The sequence below is a fragment of the Alexandromys fortis genome, unplaced genomic scaffold, assembly GCF_014885135.2.
Source record: "Alexandromys fortis isolate MF-2015 unplaced genomic scaffold, M_Fortis_MF-2015_v1.1 scaffold_3, whole genome shotgun sequence".
Taxonomy (NCBI): domain Eukaryota; kingdom Metazoa; phylum Chordata; class Mammalia; order Rodentia; family Cricetidae; genus Alexandromys; species Alexandromys fortis.
Window position 1 is genome coordinate 19,067,995 of NW_026067909.1, and position 17,007 is coordinate 19,085,001.

Below are 17,007 nucleotides of genomic sequence, written 5' to 3' on the forward strand. Positions count from 1 at the left end.
ACCAGTGAGCCCCGGAGTGGTGGCCAGGAGCTGGGGGCCTCCTTTGAAACTGGGAGAAAAAAGTGGAATGCTGGTCTGAGCAGAGACCCAGGCTTGCTCCAGGGTAGTGGCTGCCCTATGCGGAGAGGAACTCCTACCCTAGAGGGCTGGGCACACTGCTAGAGGGCACCTACCCTGCAAAGCCAGCAGAAGCTTACGTGGCACCTGGTCCAGGGCGGGCAGCAGGTCCTCCTTTTCCTAATGACAGCTCCAAGGAAAATGTATGTATGCAGAGATCGGACTCACCAGGGAAGGGACCAGGCAAGCCTTCTGAGAACAGTGACCACAGCCCTGACAGTGAACAAGGGGACATGGGGCCAGGTGGCTGGGCAGCATGTCACGTTGGGCCAGGCTCCACTGCTGGGCTTATCTTCCAGGAGCAGACAGTGCAAGCTCTCAGGAGGGAGCCCAGAAGCAGAGCTGGCTGCTGCCTGAGCAGTAGGCTGGGCTAGCCTGCTGGGGTCGTCGTGCCTACTCCCCCCTCAGGAAGTGACATCATCCCATTCTCAAGGAGGAGTCAAGCCGATTGTGGGAAGCAGGAGAAGGATGGGGAGGGAAGAAGATGCAGCTGCGCTGGGTGGCTCAGGTATGGGGAGGTCCACTGTGGACAGAGAACCAGGACTGGAGCGAAATCTGGGACAAGTAGTCCAGGACAGGGCTTAGAGCTTGGAGGAATGGGATGGGAGTGAGCTGAGGCATCATGGGTGGTAGCAAGGCTGGGACATAAGAGCTGCCAACAGCTGGTGTACCTGTTCCCTGTCTGCAGGTGGCTCACAGAGTGGGAAGCTGAAGGTGGGACACCGCCCCCCCCCCACACTCTCTCAATGAACCCAGTGAGGTGCAGCTGGTACCAAGTCACCACCTTCTGAGGCCCTGCACTGTACCCTCATCAGGCCAGGGGAGAGCCAGTGCCATGCTTGCCTACAGAGGTTGGTCAGGGAGGGCCCTGCCCTGCAGTGTTCTCTCTAGCTCCCAGATTAGAGAAGTGAGCCAAGACTGGCCCCAGATCTTATAGCCATGACTGTAGGACCATCAGTGATAGGAATAATAGGGCAAGAGCAGCTTCTGCTCTGGGGGCGAGGAGGTGGCCATGCTGTGGCTAACAACTGTGGTCAGAACCAGGGCCTTTCTACCACACGGTAGAGTTTTGAGGGGCTGGCCCCACACATGTCCTGTTACTAGCTTGGGGGTCTTTACCCCTCCAAGATCCCCTCCAGCTTCTGCCCCAGGCAGCTAACCTAACAAGGTCCTAGATTCAGTAGGTGGGAGTCCAGGTCCAGGAGCTATAAGCCCAGCATCTACCACCCAACTGTGTAACTTACTAGTTGTGCCTCAATTTCCTCATCTGTGAAATGCCGATTATGCTTCCCTCTTAAAGTTCCAGGCAGGATCCCAAGAGAGAAGGTCTGCAGAACCCTCACAACGCTGGACAAATGCCAGAGCACATCAGTGGGCATGGAGGGGCCGAGGGAGTGCGTGTGAACCCCTGGCAGCCCAGCTGCCCTCCCAGGCCAGGCAGTAGAATCTTCAGCTGGTCACCACCAGGTCACAGGATGGGGGAGGCAGGGGGCATCCCTGTACAGATTCATAAATCCTAAGGCTTCTATTTTTATGGGCCTGAAAGGAGTCCTTTCTCTGGAGACCCCAGCCCATCACAATGGGGGCCTGTTCCCCTGCTGGGCTGTGATTTCATCTGGAGGAAATGTCTTAGGAGGGGGAGGGCCTGGCCACTTCCTGGCCTGGGGCAGCTACAGAGTACCTCCTCAGTCTCCCCCTCTCCACCCCAAGTGGCCTCTAATGACTAAACTGTGGTGGGGTCAGGACTCTGCCTCCCAGGTCCTGAGGACTTCCAAGGCAGGCCACACCCTCTCCAGCAGGAGTTCTGTTGTCCCTGCCTTGGCAGGTGTTAAGGGGGTACTAGGACCCAGGCAGGTGCGAAGATATACTAGGACACAGGTGGGTGTGAAGATGTACCAGGACCCAGGCAGGTGTGAAGGAGTACAGGACCCAGGTGGGTGTGAAGGGGTACAGGACCCAGGCAGGTGTGAAGGAGTACAGGACCCAGGCGGGTGTGAAGGAGTACAAGGACCCAGGCAGGTGTGAAGGAGTACAGGACCCAGGCGGGTGTGAAGGAGTACAGGACCCAGGTGGGTGTGAAGGGATACAGGACCCAGGAAGGTGTGAAGGAGTACAAGGACCCAGGCAGGTGTGAAGGGGTACAAGACCCAGAAAGGTGTGAAGGGGTACAAGGACCCAGGCAGGTGTGAAGAGGTACTAGGACCCAGGTGGGTGTGAAGGGGTTCTAGGACCCAGGTGGGGCAAAGGGGTACCAGGACCCAGGTGGGTGTGAAGGGGTACAGGACCCAGGCAGGTGTGAAGGGGTACAGGACCCAGGTGGGTGTGAAGGGGTACAGGACCCAGGAAGGTGTGAAGGGAAGCCAAGAGAACCCTTTGTGTGCATGGAATGACTTAAAGTTGTAGCCCTAAGGGGCCTCTTCCTCTGCCCTCTCCCTTACCATGACCCAATTTTCCAGGTGATGATTTAGGCCTCTGGGTTAAATATTGAACATTCTGCAAGTTCCTCTTTCTAAAAATACAAACTACTTTCTTAAATGCGCATGTTGTCTTCTCCGTTGATTATTTTATTATTATTATTATTATTATTATTATTATTATTATTATTATTATTATTGGGTCTCTGTATCTCAAGCTGGTCTCAAAACCTGTATTTAGACCCTGTATTTGAATTTCTGATTCTCCTGCCTCTGCCTCCAGGGTGCTGGAATTACAGGTAATGTGCCCCACCCCTGGTTTTATGTGGTATTACAGATCAAACCTGGGAACTTTCTCTACTTCTAGGCCAAAAGGGTTCAGGGGCACACAGTTTGCCCTTGGGGGGCAGGAACCTTCTAGTTAGGGAGACTCTCCAACCCCTCACAGTCCCACATTCCCTTTCTGACGTGTCCCCCATATGCCCCAAGTTTGCTACTTTCTGCAGAGGCCTCAGTGACCACTCCTTTATGGGGGCTGTAGCCCCCTCAAACCCAGCCTGACCCAGACAGGCCCTGCAGTTACTTTTTTAATTTACTGCTGTTATTGCCTGGGCTCAAATGAGAGTCTTGGGGGTTAGGGCTTCAATATCCATACAAGGCCTGGTGGCATCACCCCAAACCACCACCATATTGCCAAGGCTGCCAGGAACAGCTATGTCCTGGTCAGGAAGTAAACAGCAGCCCCTTCTCAGCTTATACCCACTCTGCTTGCCAGCCAGTGCCCCTAGATAGCTCAGTGGCGCCCCCTGCAACCATCTGAACAGTGCTAGGTGGTTCCTGCCTTGGTAAAATGGGCTGCAGTGACAATGGGTAGGTATCAACCCTACAGGGCTGCCATGGGCCTGAGGTGGGCATTGCAGGAGAACCCTCAGGTCTACTGACGACCTAGAACTGCCAGGGACCAAAGGACAGACACACTGAAAGCCTTGTCCTGAAGATCCCATGGCGAGGACCCCGGCAGCCTGTGTTGTCTGTCAGCCTGGCATCGCAGGCACATACACACCAGGGCCACCACTCCAGAATCCCTGAGGAGTCTGCCCTGTCTTTCTCCTTTCCAGGCCTGCAGCCCATCTGGGAAGGGTGGCCGAGGGGCTGGCCTTTGAAAGCACAGGAAGGGATATGGTGGCAGAGGAGGTGACAGAAAGTCGCGTGGGCTGAGGGCCGCGTGCGCCACCAGCCTGTGCCCGGGTGTGTGCAACCCAAGTTAGGGGCCGGAAAGCTGTTGCTTTTCACACATCAGCTGTGCTGGAGCAGAAGGCAGAACTGAGTCTGCCCAGGGCCGGGGCAGAATTTCAACAGCAGAGGGGTCCTCAAATGCCTGGCCCCATGGAGCATAGACAGTATGCCTGTGGCAGCTGGGCCAGGAGAGGAAAGTCAGGGTCTAAGACTAACAGACACTTGTCACATCCTCACCCCCACCCCATGGCCTTGAAGGGCAGAGTTTCACTTCCTCTGCCCCTCACCATTATAGGGCTTCTCACTACATCCCTCCAGGTTAGTCTGCCTGTTTCCATCTCACAGATGGGGAAACTGAGGTGCCACGAAGTTAGTAACATGGCAAGGGTCAAAGTCAGGCTGTGAAGTCAGTGCTGTTGTTCTGCTGGGAAAGCATCAATGGGCTGGTGACCAGAGACCATTTCCTATAAAAGCGCCACCTAGGTGTCAAGCATGGACTTACAGGAATGGGGGGTGAGGTTGAACCAACCCACCTGCTCTGAACACCATACTCCCAACAATTACTCAGTCGCATGTTTATTTTGAATTATGTAGTGTTTGCTGTTGCTAGATATGGTAGCAAGCAGCCACAGAATCCCTTTTTAATACTCCAAACACTACGAACTGCTATTTTCTCCCCATTTTATAGATAAGGAAACCGAGGCTCAGAGAGGTTAACATAACCTGACCAAGGTCACTCAGTTCAGTAAACACTGGAGTCAGGCACAAGGCTCTAGAGCCTCTGCTTGGCCCTGCTGGCCCCTCCCCACCAGCCCTTACCAGACTCCATTTATCACCAGGCTTCACTTCCAGTTCTCACGCTAATTATTTTCCACTCTTCAATGAAAAGAATTTGCCATCTGCCACCAGGCCCTGCCACTGACACCAGCCAACTCCCCAGGAATCAATTGGGGCCTTTTGCTTCCTGCTGGCTGTTCTGGGAGGGCTGCTGGCTGCTAAGGAATGAGGGAGGGAGGGCCAGAAAGAGTGGCAGGACCCTCTCCTTGGCAGCCTGGACCTGACTTCCCACAGTCTGTCCTGGGCAGCAGGGTTTCCCGAAGGTGGAGGATCCCTCTAGGTCTGAGCAAGCCAGGCTTTGTTTCTGAGTTTGTTCTCAGAGATCATTTCTTCTCCTCCCCACAGGCCTCTCAAGCTCGTTCTAGTTCTCTGGGCAGAGGTGGCCTGCAGGGACATAAACAGGCAAGCCACGCTGGCCTCAGGTGGCATTCTTCCCCTGGGAGCTGCTGGGCTGGAGCAGGCAGGTGGATCTCCTGACCACTCCCCCCTCAAGCACACAGACCCGGAGGCTGCTCCAAGAGCAGTCCCACCTTCCCTCTGCCTCCTTGCATCACATCTGCATCAGGGCTGACGTGGTGCTGGATCCTGGCTCTGTAACTTCTATTGGTCTGTATTCAACACTTCTCTGAGCCTCAGTTTCCTTGTGTACAAAATGAGACAATGCAGTCCCCACTTCTTGGAGGGGCTGTGACGGGCAGGTGAGGACACCACAGAGCTGGGTCATTCACCTGCTTTCCCCAGCGTGCACAGCACCTTTACCTCTGCACCAAGCCTGCTGCCCTCTATTCTCAGGGGCAGGCAGACCTGTACCTGTCCCAATCCTGTTTGAGCGATCTCAGGTAAGCTTGATGGCATCTTTGAGAAAACCACCAAGGTACTGACTCCTTGAATTCACAAGTCAGTGAGGTGGGAATGCCATCTTTCTATTACAGACAGCTTGGACTATTGAGCTCTCGTCCAAGGCCACAAGGCTGTAGAACACTCCAAATCCACAACCCTGTAAGAAAGCTATATGCCTGTCTGTCTGTGCAACCAAGTTTCAGGCGTGCTGCAGACCTCTTCCCACCCAAACTCAACATGCCCTGGGGACAGAGATCCCCTCATCTCCCTGCCCAGCCCAGTGTTCCTCCCACCACACTGGTCCTCCCACAAAGTTTCCCTTTCGCTGCGGCCACATGCTTGGCTTCCCAGATGGCCCCCTGCAGGGAGGTTCACCAGATCTCAGCTGTATCCCATTCCCTGCTCCTCAGAACTTCCTCCAGAGGAAACTGTCAGTCTCTGGTGCGGGTGACACTTCAGAGAGGAATCAGCACTTCTACATCCTTAAGGGATCCCTAATGAGGTCGTTAATGAGGTGTTAAGTGGGCACACCAAGCATGACACCTCCCCTCTGGGGACCCCCCACCCCCTGGGCCCAGCCTACCCTGAGCCACGTTCAGCCCCACCTCCTCAGGCAGTAGGCCAGTCCCTGGATCTGGTCTGCTTGGCTGCATGCTGTTCAAAGGTGAGAGAAGGCCTCCAGATGAGCTGTGTGTACCTCAGAAGGCCACCACCTCCTGGGTATTATAGCCATCCAGGGCACAGGCCAGAGGCTCAGGCTCTGGGGTTTCAGCCACTCCCCAGTCATCTTCAAAGCCAGCCGGATCGAATGACAGCAAGCAGAGCTCCTTCCCCAGGGAGCTGCTCTACAGAGCTCTGGTGACTTGAAGAGCCAACACCCACCCCTACCCCCCAACTGTGGAATACGGGACCATCGTCAGCACAAGCTATGGCCCACTCGGTCATCTGATTGTCTCTCCTTCTTCCTGTACCAACTGAGGGAACCCCAGATGAAGGGAGGTGACCATGGCCGGCAGGTCTCTGGAGCCTGGCACTCCAGGTCACTTAGAGCAGGCTTCAGCTGCCCTATGCACCCCAAGCTTTGAACTAAATGCTCCAAAATGTCTGAAAACCATGAGATGGAGGAGCCCTCTGGTCAATTCTGGCATTTAGGGAGAGCCTTGGGGTTGCTACTCCTGCCTGGACTCATAAGACCATAGCACACGACTCTCCCCTTGCCAGAGCTAGCAGGGAAGAAGGGTCTCCGGGAGGAAACTCTTGCCCTCAGGCCACAGCTTCCTTCATCCTCTCTCTCCCTCTTCCCTCCTACCTCTCAGTAGGACAGAGCTGGACTCATCACAAGCTACACAGGCTTCCGAGAAGGGGTAGTGCCTGGGAGGCCCCTACTGTTGGGTGGAGCACAGGCTGGGCCTGGCACTGATCCTAAGGACTCTGTTTCTCAGCCATCCACTGGGCGAAGACTTCAGAGTGCAATGCAGGGGCCAGCCACTTCCTACGATGAGTCAACAACCATTTCCCCAACAGCAAACGGCTGACACTGATGACAGCGGCTTCCCTCGTGGGCTGGGGGTGGCGAGACAAAGCCAATTCTAAGTTGTAGAATGTTGAGAGCAGGCTCTGGGGGAGGTGGGAGAAAGGAGTGGGAGGAGAGGAGGGAGGGGAGGTTGCGGTCGGGATGTAAAATAAATAAATAAATTAATAAAGGAGAGAGAGAGTGAGCAGGCTCTGACACTGACAGGGTGCTTAAACTACACACACACACACACACACACACACACACACACACACATCACTTTAGGAACCATCCTCTTCCTCGCAAGCCTACCATGGAGCCAGTGAGATGCTCAGCAGGTAACGGCACTTGCCACACAAACCTGATAACCTGAGCTTGCTGGAACTCACAGGCAGAACCAACTCCACAAGGCTGTCCTCAGACTCCACGGCAATGCTATGGAGTGCATGCTTGCCCTCCCGCATCACATACACACCAATAACATCTTTCGTTTGTTTAAAGTGATCATGATTCCTAAATGGCCTTTCAATAAAATTAAAGCTCTCAGGCACTGGCTCTAAAGCTGTCTACCAACAGTCCTGCATCCTGCCACGATCACCAAGACCCTCCTCTATAGCCCAACTCTTTCCTGTGTTCTTTCAGGTCCTGCTCCTGTCCATGGTTCCTACCAACTGCACCTGGCCAGAGACTTTGTCCTCTCCTGTCCCCCTTGCTTCACGTGCTTCTGCTGTGGAGGGTCTGGAGATGTTTGGGTGCCTGTCCCCAAGCTCCAGCCCTGGTAGTGGGTCAGCCTGTGGCCCACTTTCTGCAGATTTCTGGTGTGTCAATTTCACATCCTCTATTACATGGCAAGTTTCTAGGGAGAAAACTGGCTTCTGCCTGTTTCTGTCCTGGTCTGGGGGATAGGACCCAGCACTCTGAGCAACCAGGAGGCTGAAAATAAGAGGCACTGGGCAGTAGGGTGCATGCTTCCAAGTCGAAGCTGCCTATGTGGGACCTGGATAGAACCCACGGCCCACTTGGTTTGGAGTAGGCTGGACAGAAACAGGGCCCAGCCTGTCTGGTGTTACCTTACTTCCCAGAGGCCTTGCCCTTGATAGCCAGGTGCCCAGCCCTGCCACACTGTCACTTCTGTGGTTCAACTCCCTTGGTGCATCAGAAGGTGGAGCTGGGCCCTCTGCTGACACTTGGCAAGATCAGAGCAGTAGCGGGGGTTTGGCAGGCCCTGCTTCAGTCAACCTGGGGCCACTGCCCACTGTGGAGGGATGAGGCAGACCTCTGTGCTGGCCCTTACTGGCTGAGAGAGGTCAGTGGACCCGATCTTGAGGGAGCAAACCTTTAAAGGACCGAGCAGGTGGCAATGTGCGGGAAGGACTGGCAGGGCAGGAGGGTACTAATGGAATGCCAATCTGGTGTCTTCAGACCAGACAAGGTCATGGTGAGACCAGAGAGGCTAAGGCTCCTGTCAGGCCGAGACTAGTACCTCATTTCCTCCAGGACTCAGGGTGGCAATGTGATAAAGCCTGCTTCCTCAGCAGGCACAGTCCTTTCCTGCACATCCCAGGAAGGCTCTGGAGTGGGGGATGGCAGTGGGGGGGGGGGGTCGGGCCTGCGTCATAGCTCGTGCTGGCTTCTCCACCCTCAGTGGCCGCTGGCAGCTATAAATACCTCTCCATTCTCTGGATGCTGCAGGCGATGACCTAGAATCGTGGGCTGGGAGGCCTCCTGGGGCCCCCTCCCTGCTCATTTCGGATGAAGCCTGTCTGACCAGAACATCCTTGCAGCTGGAGAGTCAGCTCCCTACCTGAAGCAGGGGCAAGACCCGAGCAATGCCTTAGCCAGCCATGGGAAACCCCAAACCCCAAAGAACAGTACTTTGACTCCGACCCTTTTCACAGGCTAGATACTAAGGATACCAGGCCAAGCGATACCAAAGAGACAGGACCAAGAACACGAGACACTTGAGATCTGCTGCCGCTTGTACCACTGCCCCACCCTGGCCTTGGGCTCTCTCGAGCCCCACTCAGTGGAAAGCTCCAAAGTCACTGGATCCTAAGCCATCTTCTTGACCTTCTCGATCACACAGCCTCTCTCTGGTGTTTTGGTTCAAACTGGATTCCAGACATGTCATTACCCTGAGATCCTCTTTGGGACATCCTCCACTCTGTAAGGGACCTTTGGAGTGTTTAGCCATTGTTAAGACAGGCTTCTTCCTCCTACCTGGCAGCCTGCCTCTGAGGGAGATCTTCACTCTTAGAAGCCCAGAAAAGAAGGTGGTCCCCGGGCATGGAAGAGTAATGACACCAATTGTCACAGGGTAGGGTTTGGTTCCAAGTTTCCTAGCTTGGGACAGGGCAGGCTTCAAGAGAAGACAAGGAACAGCTGACTGGGAAGGCCCAGGGCAGTACGAACACAGATGTGATCTGTCCAAACGATTCTTTCTTATAGCCATCCTCTATCCACTGGACAATCAGAGTGCCCACCACAGCCAAGGACCTATGTGGCAAGAAAGAAAGGCCGAGATGGGATGAAGTGGGGCCAGCTTCCCATGGCACCTACAGTCAGGAAAGAAAAAGGGGACCCAAGCTAATATTCACATATGGCCAGGAGACAGAGAGGTCACACAGATCTGAGTGTGGCTGCCCAGAGAACATGGAGGTGGAACTGGGTCAAGCAAGACAGAGAGACCACAGGAGAGGGCAGGAAGGGACAAGCACAGAGCACACACCTCTACACAGGCTGCATGTCAGGAAACAGGGTGGGGCCAAGACCAGGCCAGCAGGGCAGGGACAGAAAGGAGGCTGAAGGGGCAGACTGGTGGGACAGCATGGCAGGGCCTTGTGGGACTTCGGCTGAGGCAGATGTGAGGCGAAAGAACATGTATGTTCCAGGTTCAGAGTCAGTGCACAAAACAGGGATAGGCAGGCACCAGGCTGGGCAATGGACAGCAGGTCCTGCAGGGGTGCCTTTAAATTGCAGGCCTGGGGGCTGGAGAGATGGCTCAGAGGTTAAGAGCACTGCCTGATCTTCCAAAGGTCCTGAGTTCAATTCCCAGCACCCATATGGTGGCTCAAAACCATCTATGAGATCTGGTACCCTCTTCTGACCTGCAGTCATATATACAGGCAGAACACTGCATACAAAATAAATTGCAGGCCTGCAGCTACCTAGCCCCACACAAAAGCACTATATTTCTAAAGTTCTGGTTCAGCCCAGTCCTGATTCAGGTGAATTTCTGTACAAGTATGCCAGAACATGCTCATGGCAGGTGCCACTCAGGTGTGGTCACAGGGTTCCATTCCCAAAGTATGCCCAGAGTTTGAGACATTTCCCCTGACTGGTCAATTCCTTACTTTTGCCACCCAGGCCTGACCATGATAATAACCAAGCAGGGAAGCTCAACTCAGGAGAAAGACTCAGCTAATGTAAACTCCACACAGGGAGGGGAACGGAGAGCAGATCTATCTGAAGTCAACCATCCACCAATCAATCCACCCAATTATCCATTCACTAAAACATACATGCATCTACCCATTCACCCATGCATTAACTCATCCATGCATATATACATACACTCAAGCATCCATCCATCCATCCACCCACCCACCCATTCACTCAAGCATCTATCCATCCATCCATCCATCCACCCACCCATTCACTCAAGCATCTTTCCATCCATCCACCTATCCAGCCATTCACTCAAGCATCCATCCATCCATCCACCCACCCACCCATTCACTCAAGCATCTATCCATCCATCCACCCACCCATTCACTCAAGCATCTATCCATCCATCCACCCACCCATTCACTCAAGCATCTTTCCATCCATCCACCCATCCAGCCATTCACTCAAGCATCCATCCATTCATCCATCTATCCATTCACTCAAGCATCTACCATCCATCCATCCACCCACCCACCCACCCATCCATTCACTCAAGCATCCATCCACCCACCTACCTAATACATCATCCATCAACTAACTTAAGCATTCAACTATACATCCTTTATTCCACTATATTCCTCCTATTCCTCATTTCACAATGTCCATCACACTAGAAAGCGTTCTTGCCTCATGCAGGGCTGCTGGTCCTGCCTACATTCACCTCCTCTCATGCTGTTTCATCTCTTTCCTAAACACAAGCCTTTACTCTGTCCTTCCAACCCTGCCCTTATGTCTTCACTTATTCCCCAACCCCATCCCTGAATGCCTGCCTCTCTTGTGTCATTCTGTTCCTAGCTCAGGGGCCCTCCCCTTGGGCTGCCTGCCCTGTCTCAGATAGTCCTTCCCATCACACAGGTCTGTTGCATTTCCCTCTCAGCATTGTGTGTCCCTAGTTTTCCATGTGGCTCTCCTACCGGGGTGTGGCTCCCAAGGGGAAAAGGCCTCTCCTGTTCTCCCTGCATCCAGAAAATGGCCTGGCAGATGGAAGGGGCTCACCAAGGCTCTGCTGCCTGAAGGAAGAACCATTTCTGAGAGACACAGAGAGATGATGTACAGGAGCCAGTGTAGAGCTGAGCCCAGGGCTCTGATGGCCAGGCTTGAGCTCTTTCTTTGCCAGGACGCCAAAGCCCAAGCCCAAATGGCTCTGCAGCAGGAACTATACAGGAGCTCATACTGGCACTCAGCAAGTGTGCTTTGGGCAGGGCAGGAATAATACAGTATCTTCATCCTATGGGAGAAGCTTGTGGCAGGAAAGGAAGGTTGAGTGGTCTGCTTGTGGTGAGGTTCTGTTGCCTGAGGGGCTCCCCAACAGTGATATGTCTGGCACCCCCTCATCTCTCATATCTGAGCCTGAGATCTTCCTGGGCAGTGTGACTTGTGCCACCTTTGCTAGGTATCTAGGGGAGAAGAAAGGAGGAACTCAGAGAAGAGTCCTGAGGCCTGTGACCTCAGGACAAAGACAATCAAGCCCTCTTCCAATGGCAGGCGTGACAAGGATGCAATGGTAGCCCGCCTGTAAGCAAAGGACAGGACCTGGGGAAGACTGTCTCTGGGTTCTCTTCTTCCCTGGCACCCTCAGTTTCCACCGTCTTCAGCCTTAGCTTCAAGAACAAAGACCCCGGGAGATAGGGAGCTCAAGCCTGCTGCTGCCTTTCTCAGGGCCCCTGCCATGCCTTGGGTATTGTAAATGGAATTACTAACTCTACAGGGCCTCCATTTGTGAAGTCTGACAGAACAAGCCTATTCAAGCCTAACACCTATGAGTCCGTGTGATCCAGGCAAGGCTCTCAGCCTGGGCTCCTCTTCATATGATGAAGACAGAAGCAGTCACTGTATCCTTAGCCACTGGGAAAAGAAGGAAGAGCCCGAGCTCTCTCAGGATGCTTACCCATTCTACCTCCTTCCCTGGGACTCTCACTTGCCCTCTGCCAGCTTGCTACAAGGAAGTGTTACAACGGCCACACCCCATTATTCCTGTGAATGCACACAAGACACACCCTGACATGGAGTGATAGGGTACACCTTAGCTTCTCTTCTTCCCGCTTACTCCAGCACAATCCCAAAGAGACCAGAGGAAGGGTTCGGAGGAGTTTTCACCCTAATAACCTCTTCCTTGGAGGCTAAGAGCTGAGAGAGGTCAATAGGTTGGTGCTGGAGCTAATGTTGGGTAACAGCTGGTTTGAGGCCCTGTGGTTCGTAGGTGCCAGCCTTTCCCCATCATCTGCACAGAGCCCCCTCATAGTTCTTCTGGGGCTTTGACAGGATGCATGAGATCACGTCTGGGAAGTGCTCAGAGAGAAAAGGCCGGAGGGACAGAGGTAGGATTAATTATGTATTAATGTGTTTATTTTATTAGTGCTTCTTTGACTGCAGGGGCAGAGTGGGAAACACACACAGGGGACTTGGGGTCAGTCAGCGTGAGTTACAACTGCGCCTGGTCACTGAACAGATATGGGCAAGGTGCAGCCTCCTGGAGGCCCATGCCTGGAGAAGAGGAATAATAGCTGCGGGATGCTGGTGAAAGAGTGATTCAGACATTTCCTTACCTGTAGATGGGAATGCCAAGAGGCACAGACCACAGGGCTGCTCATGGGGAGGAGTGATGGAAGGCACCTGGCACCAAGGTGCATGAAAATGGTAACTAGTGGGCATTCCTTCCACCCTGGAGGACAAGGCAGAGGAAGAAAGTCCCCAGGGCGTCTCTGTAGTGTCCCCCCTCCCAAGGCTAGCCAACTGTGCTTGTTACCAGCACACTGACACAACTCCCCCATGCCCATCCTGGAATCAGAGAAATAGCTCTCTCTTTCTCATCCATCCTGCTTAGTCCTGGGCACCTGGGATCCCCACAGCTAGGAGCCAAAGGTTATCGCTGTTGTGGCAAGCTGCCTTCTCACCCTTACCATGTGGTGAACTCTCCCAGGCCAGTCTGAATGTGACCAGGCAACCTACTGCTGCTGTGCCCACCTGGAAAGGCTGTTATCAAGTCTGAGCGAATGTGCTCTCCCAGCCTCCCTTGGTTTACAGAGCTCTCCACTCTCGGGAGGTAACAGCCTCTTGGCGACTGCCTGCTGGTCCTCATGGCTCATATGGGCAGGTATCTAGTAATACAGAGGTTACAGGTCACAGCATTGATTTTGTTAAAGGTGACTGCAAAGCAGAATGGAAACTCAAAGACGGTGCTTAGAGTTCCTATCTTACAGGACGGAAACCACTCGGCAAGGCTGGCCATAGGCAAAACTACAGGAAGTGAGGCACCTGGCTACTTGCCCAGCTAATGTAAGCCCCATCCTGGGCTGCCAGCTAAGGGAGAAAGGGGGTTCCTCATCCTTGGATCTAGTTACTATTTACTTAACCTGTTCCCTTTGACCCAGAGGGTCCAGTTCACAGTCTCAAGAAGCCAGAGTGGATAAGCTCCATCAGGCCAGGGAGGATGCTGGAAGGGTAGACCTTAAGGGGGCAAAACAGCACGGGAGAAATTCAAGTTCAAGCTGCTGAAGTAGATTCAACTAAAAGGGGTGAAGGGAAGGTCAGTGATAAGATGGCTTGAGCCAAGACAAGCTCTCCTGCTAGGAGGAAGGGTACAGGCCTGCAGACTGGCCATTCCAGGACAAAAAGGAGCAGATGTGTCTGCACAGGGCTCCTGGCTCTGGCCATGTGTTTCTCTGTCCCAGGCACACAAAAGTCCCATTGATACTGCCCCTCACCCCCGCGTCCAGGGGTCAGTGCCCCAGCACAGGGCTCTGGGGGCCTCTCCTGCTCCTAGCTGACAATCCAGCTGTTGCTGCTGCCGCTACTGCTGTCCAGGCATGCCAGGCATGCCAGGCCTGGGCAATATGAAGTCACATGCTCTGCGCGGGCGAGGCCATGCACTGGCTAGGAGAGTGTCAGGGAGCACAGGAAGGTATGTGTTCATATGCAGCACAGGGTGCCAAGGGGCATTGCCACCTGCCTGCCTCCCCTGCTCGGTCCCGCCCATCTTCCAGACGGGCAAATCCTTGGGCAAACAGTGAGACAGGTGCAAGAGGCAAAGCAAAAGGCGGGGCAGGAAAAAGCAAACAGCAAAGCCTCCGCTCTGCCTTGAGGACTGTGTTCTGCTGGCCCTGCCTGTAGAGGCCACTAACACTTGGCCTGTGGTGTTTGGAGAGTCTTAAAGAGCAGATTCGTTGCCTCCCTGCTGTGCACTCCCCCAGAGGGCCTGACTATGGAGGTGGGGAGGCAGCAACAGGAAGAATGGGCAGGGCCTGGGGCCTCCAAACTAGGCTATGACAGCTGCTTGCCACCCACCTAGGCCGCCACACATCCCCCTCAAGCTTTGTCTAGGGGACAGGGTAAGTGACTCCACGAGAGATATGCTGGAGAGGGGCAGGCTCACCTGGGCTTGGGAGTCTGCTGAAGGACTTTGAACAAGTTATAGGGCCTTGGGGCCAGTGATGCCCACCACTCAGAACTTTCCAAGTTAATTGGATGAGTCCTTGGCATGTGGCTGGCAGGAGAGATACTCTAAAGAGAGACACTGTGCCCCACCCTTTGGCTATCAGGCTATAGGAACAATAGTCCCCAAAGAATTAAAAAAAATGCCCCTAGGAATCTTGTGCTGGGGGAAGAGAAAGGCGGAAGCCTGGTGTCAGCCAGAGAAGAAACTTGCTTCCTGGGAAGAGATTTCACACAATTCTGACCATCTTGCAGAAGCAGAGCCAATGACCATCAGGGCCACACCCTGATCAGAACTGTTTAGTTAGGCATGCTCTTGCCTTCTATTTAAACCTATGCCTCCCCACAAGACCCTGGAGACACACGTGGAGGAGACACTGGACCCTTTTCTCTTCTTCCTCTCCGTATGGCTACGTTGAGTTCTCCTTTTCATTACTACTTGTCTCTAACTGGCCAACAGGGAACAGATGGTCAATCTAGCTTGTTGGGTCTGCCAGAGCTCAGGCTTTGACCCTAACAACTCCAATAACAGACAAAGAGTTCAGCACACACAAGTCACTCACTATGTGGATGCTCAGCCTAGAGCTGCCTGTGGGAGTGGGTGGACTGGGAGCAGGTTCAGAATGAGGGGTAGTGCTGCAGAGGTCTAGCATGCTCACCCAGCTGTTCTTGGACCCCATGGGCAGACAGTGCCAACACCTGACCACTGACCTGTGGCTGTAGGGCTAGGCAGGAGGAAAGGATAGGCCATATCTACTCCAGTGTCAGAGGCTGCTCTTGCTGGCCTCAAACCCTGGGCAGAACCCCTAGAACGGAGAGAAATTCCTGCCACTCCCTTTTGGAGCTTTGACTTGAGGCTGACCCCAACCTACATGCAAACAGAGAGCAGGCCATATTCTAATGGTTCAGTAGAGGCAACAAGGTCTTCTTTTGCTCCATGTGCCTCAGCTGGGTGTGCTGCAGGCAGGGTTCTTCAAGTCTTCTATTTTCAGCTCACAATGCTTTCTCCAATCTTCCTGTCTACAGAGTTCTTCAGGTTTCCCAGATTCAACCTCACCATCCCCTCGAAGACACTGTGTTGGGACCCACCAACCCCTTAGGTGGAACAACGGATGCTCCTCCACCCTGCACTCCCTGAAGGCTGGGGGCTGCTACAGGACAGGGCTGCACGCCCTGCATCTCCATGTCCTTGGCATCTAGTACAGAGCCTGGTGCCTAGCAGCTGCTCAAGAAATGTCAAGCAAGGCCCCAGCTCGGCTCCTTGCTCCTCTCAGATCACGCTGCCAGCACACTTGGCCAAGAAGATTCAAAGTCGGCTAGCAGGACGCGACTGTGTCCCTGAGCTGGGGAGTTTGAGGCTTCTGCTCCTTCGGAAAGTGCCCACCTTGCATGCATCGAGCCTCACCCACCATCACAGGCAGCTCTGGGGACGCGAAAGCTGCCTCCCCATCTCCAAAAGCAGAAACCAAAGTTAACAGGGGGTGAGCAAGGGAGGTGCACCGGAACTGCAGGGGGAAAGGCAGTTGTGGCTGCCATCTGCTGTGAGCAAGATGTTTGGAGAACATGCGCTCCTAGCTCTGAGGTCTCCCAGCCAACTTGGGAGGGTGGGGTGGCCCCTCTGCAGATGGGAGCAGGCAGCTCAGCCAAGACCTGAGAAGCCACTGAGGGGTGCTAGCTAGGGCCAGTCCTACCCATCCAAACTCTGTAGCCACACCTGCCTGACTTTCTGGTTCTTGAACATATGGGGGCCAGGATGCTATGGGCTTTGGGGAGTCAATTCTACACTATGACAATGGTAACTTAAACGTAAGGGCAATAAGTATCACAGTATCAGCTGATGCGAATGAAAGCACAGGTGCTTGTCTGCCTCTCTTCCAGTCACTCCCACAGGAGAAGGACACACTGTGACCAGTCCCTGCTCCTCCCTGTAGTGGAACTTGGCTAACTAGGACCTACCCAAACAAATTTCTGGGGTCCTTGACTTCGAACTCACAGAGATCTGCCTGCCTCTGCCTAAGGATTGCTGGGATTAAAGGTGTGCACCGCCACCACCCTGCCCCTTGACTACTCTTTAAAGCCCGGGAAGCAATAAACAAAACACCTTGACAGAAAGGAGCCTCCTGGGCCACTGAACACCTGTCACAGGCCGCATCTGCTCAGCAGCAGGAAAAG

General features: G+C 54.0%; 1 protein-coding gene across 2 annotated transcripts in view; it reads right to left on the bottom strand.

Annotated features, from left to right (window-relative positions):
- Dagla (diacylglycerol lipase alpha) overlaps positions 1 to 17,007 on the bottom strand; it is a 62,927-nt gene that overhangs the window by 25,600 nt on the left and 20,320 nt on the right. The gene's annotated exons all lie outside the window — the stretch shown is intronic.